Genomic DNA, 18,570 nt, shown 5'->3' on the forward strand with positions numbered 1-18,570 from the left:
CCTCCATCCTGTCTGCCTCCCCACTTCAACACTTGGGCATTCACACTAAGGAGGGTCCACTGTCCCTGGCACATTGAACCTCTGCATTTTTGGGCCCTCAAGACCCAAATACCCCATGGATACCCACTGAAATCTCCAGGGCCAACAGGCTCTACTACAGGTGCCTTCCAGCCCAGCTGGGGAACAAGAGACAGTGAAGAGATGCACTGGGAGATTGAGAAAGAAATAAAAAAAAATTGAGAGCCGAGGTGCCATTGCAATGTAAATTAAGCATAATGTTGACTCTATGGACTAGGGAAGACGAGTTGTCTAAGACTTTGAGACATGGCTGCTTGCTTTTTGCACACAGAGTGTGTTTGGCGTCACAGTTGCTGGCACATGGTGCAGATGTGAGATTGACATAGTACGCTGCTGTACAGCAAAATGTCGCCTCCCTTCGTTGAAGAATGCTAACAATAATGCTGAGATAGACAGGTTCTTGATTACCAAATGGGATCAAGGGTTACAGGGAGAAAGCGGGAGAATGGGGTTGAGGAACTTATCAGCCATGATTGAATAGCAGAACAGACTTGATGGGCCGAACGGCCTAATTTCTGCTCCTACGTCTTATGGTCTTATCATCTTAAGCCAGACAGGCTGTGACTAATCGGCAAGACAAGGCAAGACAGGGATGCTGTGGACATGTTAGGGGAGACTCAGTGACTGGATGCTAACAGAGCAATTGAGCAACCCAGAGATGCAGCCTGGTTTTTTTCCATCCATACACGGAAAGTCTCCTTGATACAGTCTTTCAGTTGTTGCCAGTGCAGTCTGCAGTGCAAGTCTGCAGTTCCTAAACAGCCTTCTAGTGGACTGGAGAGGTGCCTTGAAGGTGATGAGGGGAAGGCAAATGGGGGGTGCCAGCAAGGTGTGCGTGAGGCTCACAGCCACCAGGTCATACCCTGAGATAGTGTTTGATGCTGATGGAGATAGAGGTTGGTCACAGCCAGCAGTGAGCTACATTTGTTAGGTACTGCTCTGAATTTCATATCGCATCCTTTCGATGTCTCTAATTTATCGTGTTTGGTGAAATAAAAACTGACTACCTGTGAGCAAGTTGCGGCATTAAACAAATTTTTGTCCCCATCAGTTGCCAACTTGTCGCTGCCTGGTGAGAATCTCGCCTCACCACTCGGCAATACGTAAGAGATGCAGTGAGTTGTTCCCAATGTTGAGAAAGGCCTTATTAAATTCCTCATGTGATTACACCATTAAGTCCACGTTGCTAATACCCTCCTAAAATTCTGCCCGTAAACACAATGTTTAAAAAAAAGTGCAGAATAAAAATTGAAATGCAACTTTTTTTGCTTTATTATATATGGTTGCACTTCAAAATGTTTGCTTGGCATATTTCTCCCAGTTATATTATTTGACTCAGTAGTCATGTGGGTGACAATTTATATTGTGTACATTCTATTTGAGATGAAATGGCTGAATAAATCACTGGCATCATTTATAACACCACTTATCTAAATGGAAAGGGACCACAGCAGCAGTCTGCAGGATTGCCCCTGAAAGCATACATTCACATTTAATTTATCTTGTGTTTGACATGTTTATCCCTGCTGCCAATTAATAATATAAAATTCTTCCCATATCCAAATAAGAAATCTAATACTGCCAGTCTGTCAAAGCTGCTCAAATGTTAAAAATTACTCAGGCTGTAAAGCCAAGTAGGTCCAAGGGCATCCAATTGTTTTACATATGCAAATTGTAAGCATTAACCTAAATGAGTTCTCTGTTCAGTCGTTTGTTTTTTGTTACACCACCTGGATATAATGCTGCTATTTTCTGAATCGTCATAAGAAAGCAGCGATTCAATTTCAGTGGTGATCGTGGAACCCTTTGATCAGTCAGTATCTCCGTTTGAGATCATACTATACAGACAATCAGTCATTTATAAATTCTACTATGTATCTCTGATGGCTGTTCTGTGTGGAATTATTTAATTAGAAGGTTATGAAAAATTGATCAAAAAGGCAAGGACATTGATTGCTCTTAATTATTCCAAAGTACTTCCTCATTTTAAATTGAAAAATCATAGAATCCCCATAGTGTGGAAGCAGGCCTTTTAGCTTGTTGAGCACACTCCAACCCTTTGAAGACCATCCCAGCCAGACCCATCCCCAACCTCTCTGTGTACCTCTGCATTTCCCATGGCTAATCTACCTGGCCTGGACATCCCTTGATGCTATGGACAAGTTAGTAGACACAGGGAGAATTGCAAACTCTACACAGACGGTTGCTTGAGGGTGGAATTGAACCTGGGTCCCTGGTGCTGTGAGGCAGCAGTGCTAACCACTGTGCCACTGTGCCACCCCAGTGGAAGGGATCTCTTTTACAATTTACTCAGGAGATGTGAGCTTCACTGGGGGTGGGCCCACATTTCTTGCCATATCTACTTGTCATTGAGAAGTTAGTGACAAGCTGTTTTCTTGATTCACTGCAGTCAGTTTGGTGTAGACACACCCACAATGCTATTAGGGAAGGGTTTCAGGATATTGACTCAGTGACACTGAAGGAACAGTGATAGTTTCCATAGTCAGGATGGTGAGTAGCTTTTGGGGGAACTTGTAGCTGGTGGGGCTCCCATGTTGTCTTTGTCCTTTTAGATGGTAATGGTCATGGATTTGGAAGGTACTGTCTAAGAACCCTTGATGAATTTCTGCAATGCATCTTGTAGATAGTATACACTGCTGCAACCGGGCACCAGTGGTTGAGGGAATGGCTACTTGTAGATGCGGTGCCAATCAAATGGGCTGCTTTGTTCTGAATGGTGTCAAGCTTCCTGAGTGTTGTTGGGGCTGCACCCATCCAGAAAAGTGGGGAGTATTCCATCACACTCCTGACATGTGCATTGTAGATGATTAGGGAGACAGAAGGGGAGTTGTGCCACACAGGATCTGCTGTTCTTGTGGCCCCAGTATTTATAGATATTTTAAGTTAATTTATTCAGGCATGTTAAGACACATCTCTGAGACATGTGAGACTTGAACCGAGACCACTTGTCTGAGGGATAGCAACATTCCCAAATTGCCACATGGATCTCATTTTCTGCTCAGTTTCTGGTCACTGGTAACCCCCAGGATGTTGATCATGGGGGATTGAGCAATGGTAATCTCATTAAAGGTTAAGGGGTGATAGTTAGTTTCTCTCTTGTTGGAGATGGCATTTGTGTACCCTGACTGTTAGTGCAATATGCCAACCTGAATCTGGATATTGTTTGTTTAAGACTTGCTGCATTTGAACATGGGCTGTTTCCATTTGTTAATTTAACAAAAAATAAGGGCACAAGTTGTACTCAGAGAGACTTAGATACTTGTGATGTTCTTGGACAGAATAAAAAGATACATATATGTGAAGTGGAGCTCCAAATGAACATTCCACTTTTCAACACATTGCATGTCTCCTAGTGTAAGGTGTTTTGATACATCTTATAGTTCTGTTGGTAAGTTAAAGTTAGCAGCTGTGGTGTGAACAGGATGCTGAGATCATGGAGTATAAGGAAATCAGCATGAAAGTAGAAGAATTCTGACTGAAGACATCATTGCTGGCGCTCATATTGAACTTTAAGATTCAGTTTTAACTGAATAGAAGCACAAACACAAAGCCAAGTCAGGAATGTGTCTTTGAGGCTGTGATTCATGACCAGGCACTCAATTTACAATAACTGTCCTGGACAACGACCTCTCTGGACATTTCTGAATGTCTGCCTTCCCGCCTTAACAAGGTACAGATATTCCATCTATTGCCGGCATGTACCTGGAGACTGTCCTTGCCAAAAGCAGAAAATGACCACATGCAGGTGGTCTTGCATAACCATGGTGGGATTGATAAGGCACTGAAACAGAATTGGATAATCTAGATGTAAGGCACTAATTTACATGTTGAGGAGGAAGCTCAGGAAGTGATAACATGCTACATTCCACAGGGATTCACTGCTACAGCAAGGGAAATGTGAAATGGTCAGTCACAAGAAGATGAGCGGAGTATTCATTGGCCACCTGGAAATGAGGTCCTGTTTGTGAGTCACACTTAGCAACTGGTGTTTTTCATCTGTGCTGTTGCTTAGGGAGTTAATAAAGAGTTTCCACAAGAAGTGGAAATTGTATGTAAAGTTTGTCTTGTGTCAATGATACCTACAGTACATGGTCCAAAATATTAGATAGAGGGCAGTGAGACCACTGTTTAAACAATTTACATCAATCAGTAGCATAATTTCTCACCGGTCACAAATAATGCGAAGACAAGTAAGCAATTAAATGAATGAGTTGGTTCCATGAAAATTCTATCTCAACAGTGCCACACACAGTCAAATGAAGGCAAAAGACAAGGCTAAAGCATTCTCAAGCATCTTTAGAATGAGGTAGTGTTTAAGTATGATATCGTGATGACTAGTAAAATAGAAATCATTGACAAGTTGGGGATTGGTGCGGAAGGTGGGTAGATACTGACTGGGAAATTTGGTCTGCATGTTGGAAGTCAATCATCTCAGTGCCAGCACATCATCACATAAATTCCTCAAGGTTGTGTCTTAGATTCAACAATGAGCTTGTTGCATCAACGACCTTCTCTCTGTCACTGGGGATGTTCGCTGAAGATTGCAGAATATTTAGAGCTATTTCACAACTCTAGAGATAATTATGTAGTTAGTGTCCACATGCAGCCAGACCTGCACAATAATTCAGCTTAGGCTGACAAATAGTTAACTAATTCTTGCTCCATAGGAATACCAAGCAATAGTCATCTATAAGAGACCACTGCCACCTCTCGGTAATGAGGAATTACACATTACCATTGCTGAAATGCCCAAACATCAACATCCTGTGGTCACTACTGACTAGAGGTTTAACTGGATCAGCCACATAAACATAATGGTTATAAAAGTAATCCACAGGCTCAGAATTCTGCATTGATTGATCACTTCTTTACTGTCATAGTCTTTTGACAACTTAAAATGCAAAAAAAATGAAGTGTGTTGAAATACACACCATTTGACTGGATGATTGCAACTCCAAAAACACTAAATGAGTTTGATACTATCCAGAAGAAAGGGGCCTGCTGGATTAACATTCTATTCATCACCTTAAACATTCAGTGTATGACTTCCCCATGGCAACTGTGTGTCCCAACTGCTACAGTTATTCACCAAAGTTCCTTTGACGGTCCCTGAAACTTCTTTCCATCAATTCCACTTTGAAATACAATTGTAAAAGTTGCACGAGAACAGCCATTTCCAAATATATGTGCAAAATAGACCCTATTCCGAATTGGAAATATATCACTGCCCCATCAATGTAATCAGATTAAAAATCCAGGTATTCTTTCCTGACAGCACTGTAGATGTATTTTCACTACAAGGATTCCAACAATTCATGAAGAAGCTGGGTCACCAAATTTCTCAAGGGATAGGCAATAAATGCTGGCAACATTCTAATGATGCCCACATTCTGACAATGATTTAAAACAAATACTGCTCACAAGTGTTGTATGTGGTCTGGAAGGATCTGAAATGTTTAATATTTGATTGGTTAATGGCAGGAGGCAGAGACTGGGGGTAGAAGGTCGTTGTTCAGACTGGAGGCCTGTCACCAGCAGTGTTCCACAGGGTTCAGTTCTGAGTCCTCTTTTGTTTGTCATTTATATAAATGATTTGGATGAGAATATAGAAGGCATGGTTAGTAAGTTTGCAGATGACACCAAAATTGATGGTATAGTAGTCAGTGAAGAAGGTTTTTTAAGATTACAAAGGGATCTTGATCAAATGGGTCAATGGGCTGAAAAATGGCAGTTGGAGTTCAATTTGGATAAATGCGAGGTATTGCATTTTGGTAAAACAAACAGAGGCAGGACTTGTACAATTAACGGTAGGGCCTTGGGTAGTGTTGTAGAACAGAGAGACCTAGGGGTTCAGGTACATAATTCTTTGAAGTTTGCGTCACATATAGACAGGGTGGTTAAAAAGGCATTTAGCACGCTTGCCTTCATTGCTCAGTTCTTTGAGTATAGGAGTTGGGAAGTCATGTTGAGGTTGTACAGGACATTGGTGTGGCCTCCTCCACAGTACTGTGTCCAGTTTTGGTCACCCTGTTTTGGGAAGGATATTATTAAGCTAGAAAGGTTTCAGAAGAGATTTATCAGGATGGTGCCAGGTATGGAATGTTTGAGTTATAAAGAAAAGCTGGATAGGCTGGGACTTTTTTCACTGGAGTGTAGGAGGTTGAGAGGTGACCTTATAGAGGTTTATAAAATCATGAGAGGCACAGATAGGGTGGATGCAGAAATTTCAAGACTAGGAGGCGTATGTTTAAGGTGAGAGGAGAGATTTAAAAAAGACATGAGGGGCAAATTTTTTACACAGAGGATGGGTTTGCATGTGGAATCAACATCCAGAGGAAGTGGTGCGTGCGGGCATAGTTACAGTGTTTAAAAGACACTTAGCTAAGTACATGAATTGGAAAGGAGGATATAGGCCAAGAGCAGATTATGTTCGGCATGGACTGGTTGGACCAAAGTGTCTGTTTCCGTATTGTATAACTCTATGAGTGAAATAGGCATCACCCACTTTGATTATATCCTGAGGGCTTGGTAGGCTGTTACTTGGTAAAGTAGGCTGTTATGGAAAACAGACCTAATCCATTGATAGTTTTTGGAAAAACATAGAACTTGTCCTTATAAACTGTAACTAGTTGCAGAGATACAATAAACTTCATCTTATTAACTTGAAGAGACTCTTATTGTTAGATGACAAGATGGCTATGTGTGCATACACTAGACCATGCAAGTACCTCAAGAAACCATACACTATATGAATGGGAGCACATATAACATGGATCAACTTTAAATTGCCATCAATGGACCAGATTCTGGATGCTTCCTCTGAGTGAATCAAATGGTAGTTCGGCAGGGAAGAGGATCCCATTTCCAAAGGGAGGAGGATTCTTATCCTCGCAGTTCTCCTCAGAGGCAAACAATCTAACTTGCTGAAAAAGACATCAACAGACATTTCTGCAATGCAGCTCTGTTCCGTAGAACAGAATAGGGTGTATATTTCCAAGACACTGTTCTCCCTTAAAGGTTTTGAGTGAGTGAAGTGATTCAGCAGTGCCATTAACAGTAAGTAATGAAAGTCCCTTTGTGCTATTGGTGTACTACAGTGTGAAGGCTGTTCCAATGGCTCCTGTAAAACTCCAGCAGCCCAGATGAAGAAAGCAGATTAAGTTGTCATTTCTGCACTGCACTGTAAGGATGGTAAATCGATCTGTGAAGTCCCACTCAATCGTTTCCTTTACAATTTTTGTCAAGATGATCTCTCATGGAAATACTTGTGATATATCTAATTATCATTGCCATCATTTGTCAGTGGACTAAAAGAACACATAGGAACTGAGCAAAAAGTAGATTTATTTGTAATAGCTGACATAGAGGTAATCAAAAACTGATAAACATGCTCTTCTATTTTATCATAGTCTGGTCAACTTAGTCAGTTTGATCTTAGACTCACTTAATATGTGATAAATGACTGATGTATGATAGGTTTTGAATATAATTGGTGAGATACTTACATAATGCACTCTGTAATTTTATTTGCATTAGGATCATTCATTCCTTTATGTCATGCATTAACTTGTGAAACAACTAGTAGCTCATCATTTACGCAATTACTCTGAATCTCTTGACACCACTATGAACACAATACAATCTTCTAAGACTTAATCAATCTATGCATAATATGAATGAGGTGAAAATGATACATCTCCAGTAAAACGTGTTCAGCAGTCATGTATCTTCAACGAAAGGAGAAAATAACATTCTTCAAACATACTCCAAAACCAGCAGGTGGAGGTTCACAATTACTCACCTCCTCATTCCTCAACATTTGTACATAATCGACAAGGCACAAGTCGGGAGTGTGATGGAAGACACCCACTTGCCTGGATTAATGCAGTTCCAACAACACTCAAAAATCTTGAAACCATCCAGGACAAAGCAGCCCACTGATTGGCAACACATCCCAAACATTCATTCTCTCTGCCAGCAATGCACAGTATCAGCATTGTCTAACACCCACATAATGCACTGCAAAAACTCAGGTTAGCCAGCACTTTCCAAACCTGTGACTATTCCATCGAGGAGGACAAAGGGAGTAGATATATGGTAACACCATTACTCAGAAGTTCCTCTCCAAGAGACTCACTGTTCCGCTTTGGAAATATATCACCATTGTTGTTGGGTTAAAGTCCTGGAACTCCATCCCAAATAGCTTCGTGGGTGTACCTGCAGCGGTTCAAGAAGGCAGTTCACCACTGTCTTCTCAAGGGCAATAAATGCTGGCCCAGCCAGCGATGCCCTGAATTAATTAAGAAAAGGGTGACAATGGATAATTAAATGACAGAAGATAGTTCTAGAGGAGCTATAAATGGCAACAATATAACTATGACCAGTACCTGCTGAGGGACGACGGGGATATGGTTATGATCTGAAAAGTGTTTAGTCATTAAGTGTTTAGTAATTTGCTGTTTTTGAGTTAACGTTGAACCTCTTCAGATTTCTGTGTGCAAGAGAGGACAATAATATCAGAGTGTGAGTAGGACAGACACTTAAAGTGACAGGTCACCAGAAGCTCAGAATCACATTGGGAACTCAGCGGATATGTTCTACAAAGTGAATCTGTGTTTGGTTTCCCTCAACGTAGGTGAGACCCCATCATAAACGGTGAATGTATACACAGTACTAAACCGAATGAAGTACAAGTAAATCACTGTTTCACATGGAAACCATGTCTACGGTGCTGGATGGCGAGAAGGGCCTTGGTTTAAGGTGACAGGGGACAAATTTTAAAGGGACCTAAGGGGCAACTTCTTCACACAGAGGGTGGTGCGTGTGTGGAATGAGCTGTCAGAGGAACTGATGAAGGCTGGTACAATTACAACATTTAAAAGGCATCTGGATGGGTTCATGGCTAGGAAGGGTTTAGAGGGATATGTGCCAAAAGCTGGAAAATGGGACCAAATCAGTTTAGAATATCTGGTCAGTGTGGATGAGTTAGACCAAATGATCTGTTTCCATGCTGTACAACTCTACGATTCTATAACTGAGGAGGGCAAAAGGCAGTTGTTGAACTACATGTGCTTTCACAAAGTCACATAGCTTTGCAGCATGGAAATTAACTTTATTGTCCTTCCCTTATTTTGGCTTAATTATTCTATTTTATAATTTTTTTCCTGATTTTCACTTATTTCTGTTGCTAAATAACACACTTTTCTTTTTGTGGCAATTTACAGTATCCCCTAACAATAGTTTTTAACCAAACAATAAACTTACAGACTTTCTGTGATGACACACTCGATTTTTGTTTGAAGATGCACTGACTTTTCATTTTCTACAGCACCAACCTGCATATTTAAGAAATCGGCCCCCACCATTTCTGACATCTCCAGTGGCAAGTCATCACCACGCATCTTCTGTGCCCCTCTTGCCTCAGCATTCTGAAGGGAGGGTGCCCTCTTTGAGTCCTTGGCCCACTCAACCACACCCCTCAACATTCTTTCCTTTTGATGAGAGCAAAGTTGGGAGGAGTGTCCTGCAGTCAGCACCGCAGTGAAACAGTCAGGAAGAGTGTTCAGAGATCAGCATCACAGTGAAGCAATCCAGGAAGAGTGTTCTAGGAGAGATGCCTTTCATAAAGCAACAGAGGCCACCCACTTTCCTTTGTGAGGCTATGATGAGATCTTTCCAGCCCTACATTGACAACTCACCATCTCTGCTATGGGTTTCTCCTGCATTCCCTAGACCTCCTGCATCCTAAGGAGCCCTGAGAGGTGCCATCTGGCTAAGGCTGCTTGATTTTCCACACGAGCAACTGCTTTCCACCCTGCTGCAGTAGGGGATAATTGACTGACAGCACGTTAATGAAGCTGAGATAAAATTGCCATGACCTCACGCTATTTCATATAGTAGTAAATTTAAATTGGCAGCATATTTTCTTCCTTTTATTAAATGCCATTCGCAATCAGGCATTTTTCAGCCTACTAAAATCCCTTCATATTTTATTAGCATCCTTCCTAATTTATGAAGCCCCTTGCCCACCATAATTTCCTACAAATATTACTTTGCTTCTGTGCACACCTCACTGACAATGCTAGGTGTTCAAGTGTTATCATTGTTGGAGTCGTTTATTGTCATTATGTGATGACAGAAATAACAAATTAAAAAGTCCGCATATTTTTGATTATCTTTCTTTTAAATAGTGTGCAAGTATTTAACCTTACTTTAAATGTGTCATAATTACACAGGTATTCAAAGTGGTGCAAAGCTCAAGTAAACTCTCATGAGATTCATTCATGAGTTTCAAGTTTGTGATTTACTGCCTGTATCCATTTATTGTATTCTGCTTGTAATTTATTCAACAATGTACATTTAGATTTAACAATATCGTAAAATATATGAAATATTACAGCCAAATAATTGCTTTTGAAGCGTGATTGCTGTTATTTAGTAAGCAAGTGTGGCAGCCAAGTCCCACAAATGGCGATGAGATTTTTTTTTGAATCCACAGATTTTTGGAGGCGCTTGTCATCAACCACTGTGCCACCATGTCATTCAAAGGACATCACAGTGGCTCGGTGGTTAGCACTGCTAACTCACAGCAGCAGGAACCTGGGTTCAATTCCACCTTCGGGTAACTTTGCACATTCTCCCCATGTGTGAGTGGGTTTCTTCTGGGTGCTCTGGTTTCCTTCCACAGTGCAAAGATACGCAGGTTAGGTGGATTGACCATGCTAAATGTCGGTTATGGGGCCTGGGTGGGATAATTTTCACAGGGTCAATGTAAACTCAACGGGCTGAATGGCCTCCTCCTCCACTGTACGGATTCTACAATACACAAATGTTAATGATTGCACATGCATTGATCTCCCTTTGGTCGTGTTATGGAACGCTTCCCATCTATACTACAGCTTAATTCTGACCTGAGACAACATTTCCAACAAGACAGAACCCTATCAGTGTTGCTACTGAAGTATCAATCAACATCACGTACTCATAAGTCTAGAGTAATAAATCTGAGTAAGAGACAAGGTCCGTGCCTGTAAGGTTTCCTGATCTTAACTGAGTTCCTGGGACAAGGCAAAAAGGAAACAGACAACGATTTTCAGTGGGAAACATTGACAGAAATAAAGACGTTTAACAATGGGGGATAATAGACAGCTAATTTTGATCCTTGCTCTTTGAAACTCTGTAACCACAAGATGATATTTTCTTCAGTTCTCTCTGGTCTTCCCTGGTTTCTCCTCCACTGCTCTGACAATCTTGAGGTCCCTACATTTATAACTTCTTCAAGTCTGGTTACATTCAATTCTGAACAGTTCTCTCTATGTAAGACCTGGTGGCCTTCTAAGGCTCAGTGGCAATGTTTGAAAAATTTATTTGTGGCCTCTGCTGTAGTTAGAGTCAAAGAATCCCTATTCGAGCCTGCACTGACCTTCTGAGCAGCATCCCACCCAGGCCAACCACCACCACCCTTTCCCTATAAATACCGTGGCCAATCCACCCAACTTGCATATCTTTGGCAACAGAAACAAAAACATAAATTGCTGGAGAAACTCAGCAGGTCTGGCAGCATCTGTGGACAGAACTCAGGGTTCAGGCCCAATGGAACAGAAACAGTGCTTCAGGAACTCTTTGCAAGGATCTTGCCTAATTTGTCCTCAGATCATGCAAATGCATTGCTAAGGATGTGTAGTGGTGCTGGGACACAGAACAAAGGAGGCAGCTTTCACTCAAATGAAACGACTAACAACAACAGCTTGACACGCTGTGGAAGTCTTCAACCCAGCAGGAACACTGAGACGGAAAGACAAATATCTTGCTCAAACAAAACATTCAGCAGGGAACGACAGCCCCAAAGAAGGAACATCACACCAGGAATGAGCCGGTTCTAGTCAAATTGACAAGAACAACATGCATGCATGCAATTAAAAGACATGAATAATACTTTGCTGATTATGGATGAAATTTATGTGAAGAGATGGACAAAATTGAGACTGACTTCAATTTGGGTGATTGTGTACATGAATGATAATTTTCCTTGTTGACCATATATCATTAGTAACTTGGATACATTGTAATTGCAAAGATAGTACACAAAAATTGTGTTTTTTAAATGAAAAGGGGATGTTTGAAGAAATCCATTTGTACTTTGTATCTTTGTGACTTGTCATAGTTGTGTGACTTCTATTGTAAATTGCTTGATTGAGTAGCCGTTAAAGCACACTGCATGAAACAAACGCCATTTTGCATCCTTTTATGTAATCTAAGGTCTGTATTTGGATCCAAAACGGCGAGCAGAAGTGTTCTGTGGGAAGTGGTTATTTTTAACCCTTTCATTCCCTGAAAGCAGAAAACAACAAAATCAAACATTACCATAATTCAGAACTTTTCCATAACGTTACAGTAGTAGTTAAAGTGGTCCACTAATATTCAACAAGCATCACTTGACTTTAATAGCTGAGACTTTCTGGACCAAAAATATCTTGACAAAGAATATTGCGGACCTAAGATTGCTGCTGCGATCACCTGACAAGCTTAGACAAACCACATGGGGTATATGAAACTGGTTGCATCAGAATTACGAATTTATTCAAGGGTCATTAAATCTCCCGGAGATCCACATCTCTTGTTTTATTCACACTTGTATTATATATTCACCTGTTGGGGGAACGAAAGGTTGCCAACAACTATCCAGCTTGAAATGAATCAATGACACAGACACCAGAATCCCCAAAGAAATGGTATATCAACAGCAGTTTTTGACAAGAAAGGATTGAGGAAAACAACATAGACATAATACATAAAGGATGCTGAAAGCTCTTAAAATAAAAAAAAACTGTGATGCTGAAAATATGAAACAAAAACAGAAATTGCTGGAGAGACTCAGGTGGTCTGACCTAAAGGGTCACTAGACCAGAAACATTCATTGCACATTCTCTCCACAGATGCTGCCACATCTGCTGAGTTTCTCCAGCAATTTCTGTTTTTGTTACGGAAAGGTCTTCTCTTCCCCTTTCTCTTAATCTCAGAAACGCAACTTTAAAATAAAATACCCTTCACTTTGAAGTCGAGGTTACCTGCAAGCTTGGTCACTATTGATGAAACAGTCAATAAGTAAAACTGGGCACTCAAATTTCACTCTCACAATTGAAAGATTCAAAAAAATCTTTAAACTGCAATTGCCTTTACCTTCTTGTCTGTAAAGACACCCTCTCCTTTCTCTTTAAACTTGTTACCTGCTTTTGTGTGCATGTTTTTTTTGTGTTTTTGTTATTTACTGTTGGGGTAGTCAATAACACAACCCTCTTTTTAACTCAAGAAAACCTTGTCATTAATTGGCTCCGTCATTTTTATGTCATTAACTAAGTTTTTGTTGACATGCAAAAATTATATGCTGAAAAGAAATCAAACTATTTTTTGCTACCAGCCAGGATGGGGGATTAAAAGAGAGGAACTCATCACCTCTGCTCACTGGTCATAATAATAGAAAAAAACAGCATATTAACCAGAACATCTTCATAAATAAACTAACTGACACAGTTACAACTTCCAACAGCTACTGCTCCATTCAGTGGATGATTCAACTAGATTTTACATGGAAGCAAGTGAATGCAAACACAAATATAGTTGTATTGTTCAATATGATCACTGTTGGCCACATGTGGTGAATTGATCTGTTCATCAGATTAGAGTCTCTAATTAAATGGACATGAGGGCCCTGTGGCACCTCAGTTAACCATGGACATGGTTCCAAGTTGCTGTCTATACAACCCGAGGGTGTTTCAAAAGTAAGTCAAAAACACTGCAGAAAAAATAAACAAACCCACAGTAAAAATTTACATTCCAGCCCTGGTAAGGTGTGTGGTAAAGAGGCTCTCATTACTGGAAGTGAAAACACATTTACATAGTTTAGTTTCTAGACCACAACTGGATGCAGTGTAACATCTAGTTGCTGCTACTAAAATACTGCTTAACAGAACTTCTGTCATAATACAGTGCACTGTTAATCCTGACCCTCAATTCTAGTTTATCTCTGGGAAATTAGTACAAGATTCACCCAACATCTGCACATACTTTGTATTATGAGATTATTATGATGACCTAATCCTCAAAAATCTGACGAGTACTGACATCCTATTTGAAAATATTGATGGCAACAGTATGAATTTACTTCCCTAAATTCGTTATGATATTAAAAGTCAAATTTGTTTCATAACTGCAAAGATAACTTCTTCCTTGAAATTTCCTGGTGTCCTAGATAGTTGTGATTCACACAAAACTGGAAAGGGGTCAGCAGCCGTACAATTCTAGTTTCATTTTTCAGCCAAATTCTGCGAAAACTTTTTTTCATTCATTCACAGGATGTGGGCATTGCTGGCTAGGTGAGCATTTATTGCCCATCCCTAATTGCTCAGAGATCAGTTAAGAGTCAATCACAATGTTGTGTGTCTGGAGATACAGCAGACCAGGTAAGGGCATTAGTGAACCAGATGGGGTTTTCCCTTGACAATCAATAATGATCATCATTAGACTCAATGTTGCAGATCTGCTATTGAATCCATGGTCCCAGAATATTTCCTGAGTCTCTGGTTCAGCAGTCTAGCGATGATTGCACGAGGCTATCCCTCCCCAATTTGTGAATGAGGAAATAGTGGGAACTGCCGATGCTGGAGAATCTGAGCTGGATGAACACCCTGTGAAGAAGGGTCCGGACCTTAAATGTCAGCTTTCCTGCTCTTCTGATGCTGCTTGGCCTGCTGTGTGCATCCAGCTCTGCCCCTTGTTACCTCCCCAATTTGTGTTACTTTATCTAGTACTTCAGTGAATCTCAGCAGGGCACAGCAGTGGAGTGAAGGTGGCCTGGACAGAGATCATTCACTTACAAACGGAAATGGAAAAAAAAAGTCTCCCGTTAACCTTTTAACATGAATACACTGCATATGACATGGCAATTGTAAGCTTCCCGTAGGGAAGCTCATTCTGCAAATTATTCACTGTATGCATTAAACACGCTTAAAAAAAAAACAATTTTGAACTCATAATCTATGTGTTCTGATTTTAGACTCAGTACGACAGTGGCACGCATTTAATCTTGCTGTCACTGTTCACCATTATCTCTAATCGGTGATTTTTTTTTCCTTTTAATCGGCCATCCAGATGTTTTAACACACCTCTGGAGTAGGTGAGGTTTGAACGCAAACTGCCTGGCTCAAAGGTAGGGACACTACCACCACACCTCAAAAGCCCCCGGTGGTGAATGTCCCAACAGTACGTGAATAGAGCAAAGCTGCAATCCTGTTAGATGCAACGAATTGGTGCTGTGTTCTTACAAAGTAGCGCCATCTGAAGTTATAGCCAAGAGGACGTGGGATGGTCCTCCAAATGTTTGCTACTTCCTGCTTGTCGTTGCTTCGCGTGGTTACCGCTGGTGGGCGGTGTGATTAGAAGAGCTGAAATCAGCAGGCTAGACACTGTCTTTGCATTCAACGAATAATAGCTGGCAACCTCAACCAAGTGCCGAAGTTTATTCCTGTAAGTGGAAACAAAATAATTTGTGTGCTGTTTCAAAAGCATTTGAAGCGAGTTGCGTAGAAGTTGGGGGGCACACAGGCAGATCGCACGGGCTTTAAGCACAGTCCTGTTTCAGGTAAGTTTATTATCATTAAGGTGTGGAACAAACGTATGTAGAGTGCAGATCAGACTGTGCCAGACGTGCAATTTCGCAAAACTTCCAGCAAACTCCGCAATATTTTAAAAATGCACGCATTTTGAGATACTTTGTATGTGCATTCCTGTTGGAAAATAGTCATGTTAATACTTGCATACGTGTGTTGTGCTCAACGAACTTTGTCACTTCCTTACTCAAATTTGTTAAGTATCAATTGTCAAATCGATTTCCTCTGGCATTCGGTTTCTGTTCGACTGGATTAAAAACGACTGCTTCATTGTGTATTTTTGTCTTCCTTCCAGAATGTTTATCAACTTGCATTGCTTTTGTAGAAAACTTAGACATGATAAGCGTTCAGGAAGTGTCTGCGTGTATATTTCACAATTGCGAACCTTCATAAGAAGTGATGCAAATTTCATATTTTTAGCGCAAGTAATCAGAAAACCAGGTATCGTTTAAATTTTTAAAACTGATATGTCAAAACAATTATAGATAAAAACCTTAAGGAACCGTTCACACCTGCTTAAACCTCCTTTTTGTCTGTTACTATAAGTTGTCTGGTAGCATTATTAGTTGACGGTGTGTGTGTGGTGCCAAATTTAAGTAACATCATTTGTGTTAGCCATCTGCTAAAGTACATATTTTCCCTAATGACTAATGAAGAATAAGAACCAAATCCACCCAAAAACATATCATACACTCTGGACAACTGAAACAAACTCCACTATTTGCCGGCACACAGCTGGTCAGAGATCATCTGTAGAGGCAAAACAATGTTTTGGAGTGTACTCCCTTCAGCAACTTAGAGTAAGTCAAACAAGGAGGTAGACCTTTACTACAGGAACTCTTAGAATGAGTGTATGGACCAAATGTCCTTTTTCTCCAGGTTGGCTGTTAAAGTGCAGTGTTTTGTTTACATAAAGCAAGTGATATCATTAGATGTTCTGAAGAACGGTCACTGGACCCAAAACATTAACTCTGCTTTCTCTCTCTGCAGATACTGCCAGACCTGCTGAGTTTTTTCAACCATTTCTGTTTTTGTTTCTGACATTATTAGGGTTCCAATGTTTAGTGGTTACTGTACCAACCTTGTGACAGAGCTGAACAATTACACATAATTGCTGAACCTTAATTGACTTTGTGTGAATGTCAGTCGGCATTAATATAGTGGCTGAGCCTGTGCTGCCGCTCCTGTCAGTTGTCCTGATGTTTCAAGCAGAACTTGATGCTGAGATATTTTCAGTGATGCTAAATTTTGGTGACTTTGAAAGCAGAAGTGGAAATGAAACCATTCCCTTTCAAAGAATCAGCCTTCAACTATTATGTTTCTAATTTCAAAGAAAACCTTTTGATTCCTTGCAAAGAATCAACTTCACTATTTCGAATTCTAGTATGAACTTTTGCCCTCAAGGGTTAATGCACCTTCTTTACATAGAAAGCATAAAGTGATTTAGGTCACTGCTTCTGCTTATCTGTCGTTTGTTTTTTGGTTGACTTTACAAAGTACATTGTATTTTCCTCAATTCATGGTTAAGAAAGCCAGTTTTATTTTAATGTGTCTTTATATAGATTCTCATCTTTTGACTCCCTAAGTCAGCAGGATGAATGCAATTCCAACAACACTTGAGATACTTGACATTGTCCAGGTTAACACAACCATTTGAGTGGTACCCCATCTACTTCCTTAAACATTCAGTCCTTCCACCACTGATGCACAGAGACGACAGTGTGTAGCATCTACAAGATGTAATGCAACAACTCACCAAAGTTCCTTCAATCACTATGTTCAAAATCCATGATTTGCATTGCTTACAACGGGGCATGTCAACTTTATTCATAATGAGAGCTACTTCTGATTTGATGAAAAATATCACAAGATATTTGGCAATTTTCCAGGCCTCCCAGTCTCTGGACCGCAATCTCTTGGTGGTCTTTCTCAGCAATGGTACCACCCCTCCTCTGCCCACCCAGCATCTTCATGGCTGGGAATCTGTTCTTCTTGTCCTTTTTTGTCATTGCCCATGGTGGTTGGTACAACACTCCATTATCAGCCTGGGGATTGGGTTTGGTGGAAACCAGCAATGCATTGGTCAATGGTGAGATACCAATTACTTTTCAGCAGCATGTTGGCAACTGCTGACCTAGAAGGATAAGGGCAGCAGATATATGGGAACATGATCACTTGTAATCCCCTTCCAAGCCACATGCCACCCTGACATGGAAATTTCTTTTACTGTTGCTGTGTCAAAATCTAGAACTCCCTTCCTAACAATACTATGATAGTAACTGCATAACGTGCACTGCAGTGATTCAAGAAAATTTAAGCCCTTTTAAGATACTTTCATCATGCCTCAATTGGAGTATTGTGTTCAACACTGGATGCTATATTTCAGGAATAATGTCAAGACTTTGGAAAGAATGCAGAAGATATTTACAAGAATGGTACCTGAGGTGCTAGAAAGCAGAGAAACTCTGTTTGTCCTCCTGAGATCAGAGAAAGCAAAGGGGAGATGTCACAGAGATGTTGAAAAACACCATTGTTAATATTCTTAGAGTAAATGAGGCAAAAGCAGTTCCCAGTGGCACAAAGGGCAGAAGTTTAAAGTGATTAGGGAATGGTCCAGATCCAGTGTATGGAAACATTTGATTTATTTTTCACAGTGTGTTGTGATCTGGAATGCGTTGCCTGGAAAATGGTGGATGCAGAACATTCAAAAGAAAACTGGGACAATATATGAAAGAGAAATAATCCCAGGGATATGGGCAAGGGACAGTGGAGTCTAATTCATTAAATAACTCATTCCCAAGAGTCA

At 40.5% G+C, this 18,570-nt stretch overlaps 1 protein-coding gene across 3 annotated transcripts in view; it reads left to right on the plus strand.

The window, feature by feature from the left end:
• Positions 1 to 15,507: 15,507 nt before the first annotated feature.
• The window catches only part of arap2 (ArfGAP with RhoGAP domain, ankyrin repeat and PH domain 2), a 216,028-nt gene continuing 212,965 nt past the window's right edge, over positions 15,508 to 18,570 (plus strand). For 2 of the 3 annotated variants that reach the window (XM_048599090.1, XM_048599102.1), the window contains exon 1: positions 15,563 to 15,736. The gene's annotated coding sequence lies outside the window, so the exon portion shown is untranslated. Of the gene's footprint in view, positions 15,737 to 18,570 lie in introns of all 3 variants that reach the window. The other variant, XM_048599096.1, reaches the window with a different exon arrangement.

This window comes from Rhincodon typus, chromosome 1 (genome assembly GCF_021869965.1).
Source record: "Rhincodon typus isolate 14 chromosome 1, sRhiTyp1.1, whole genome shotgun sequence".
NCBI lineage: Eukaryota > Metazoa > Chordata > Chondrichthyes > Orectolobiformes > Rhincodontidae > Rhincodon > Rhincodon typus.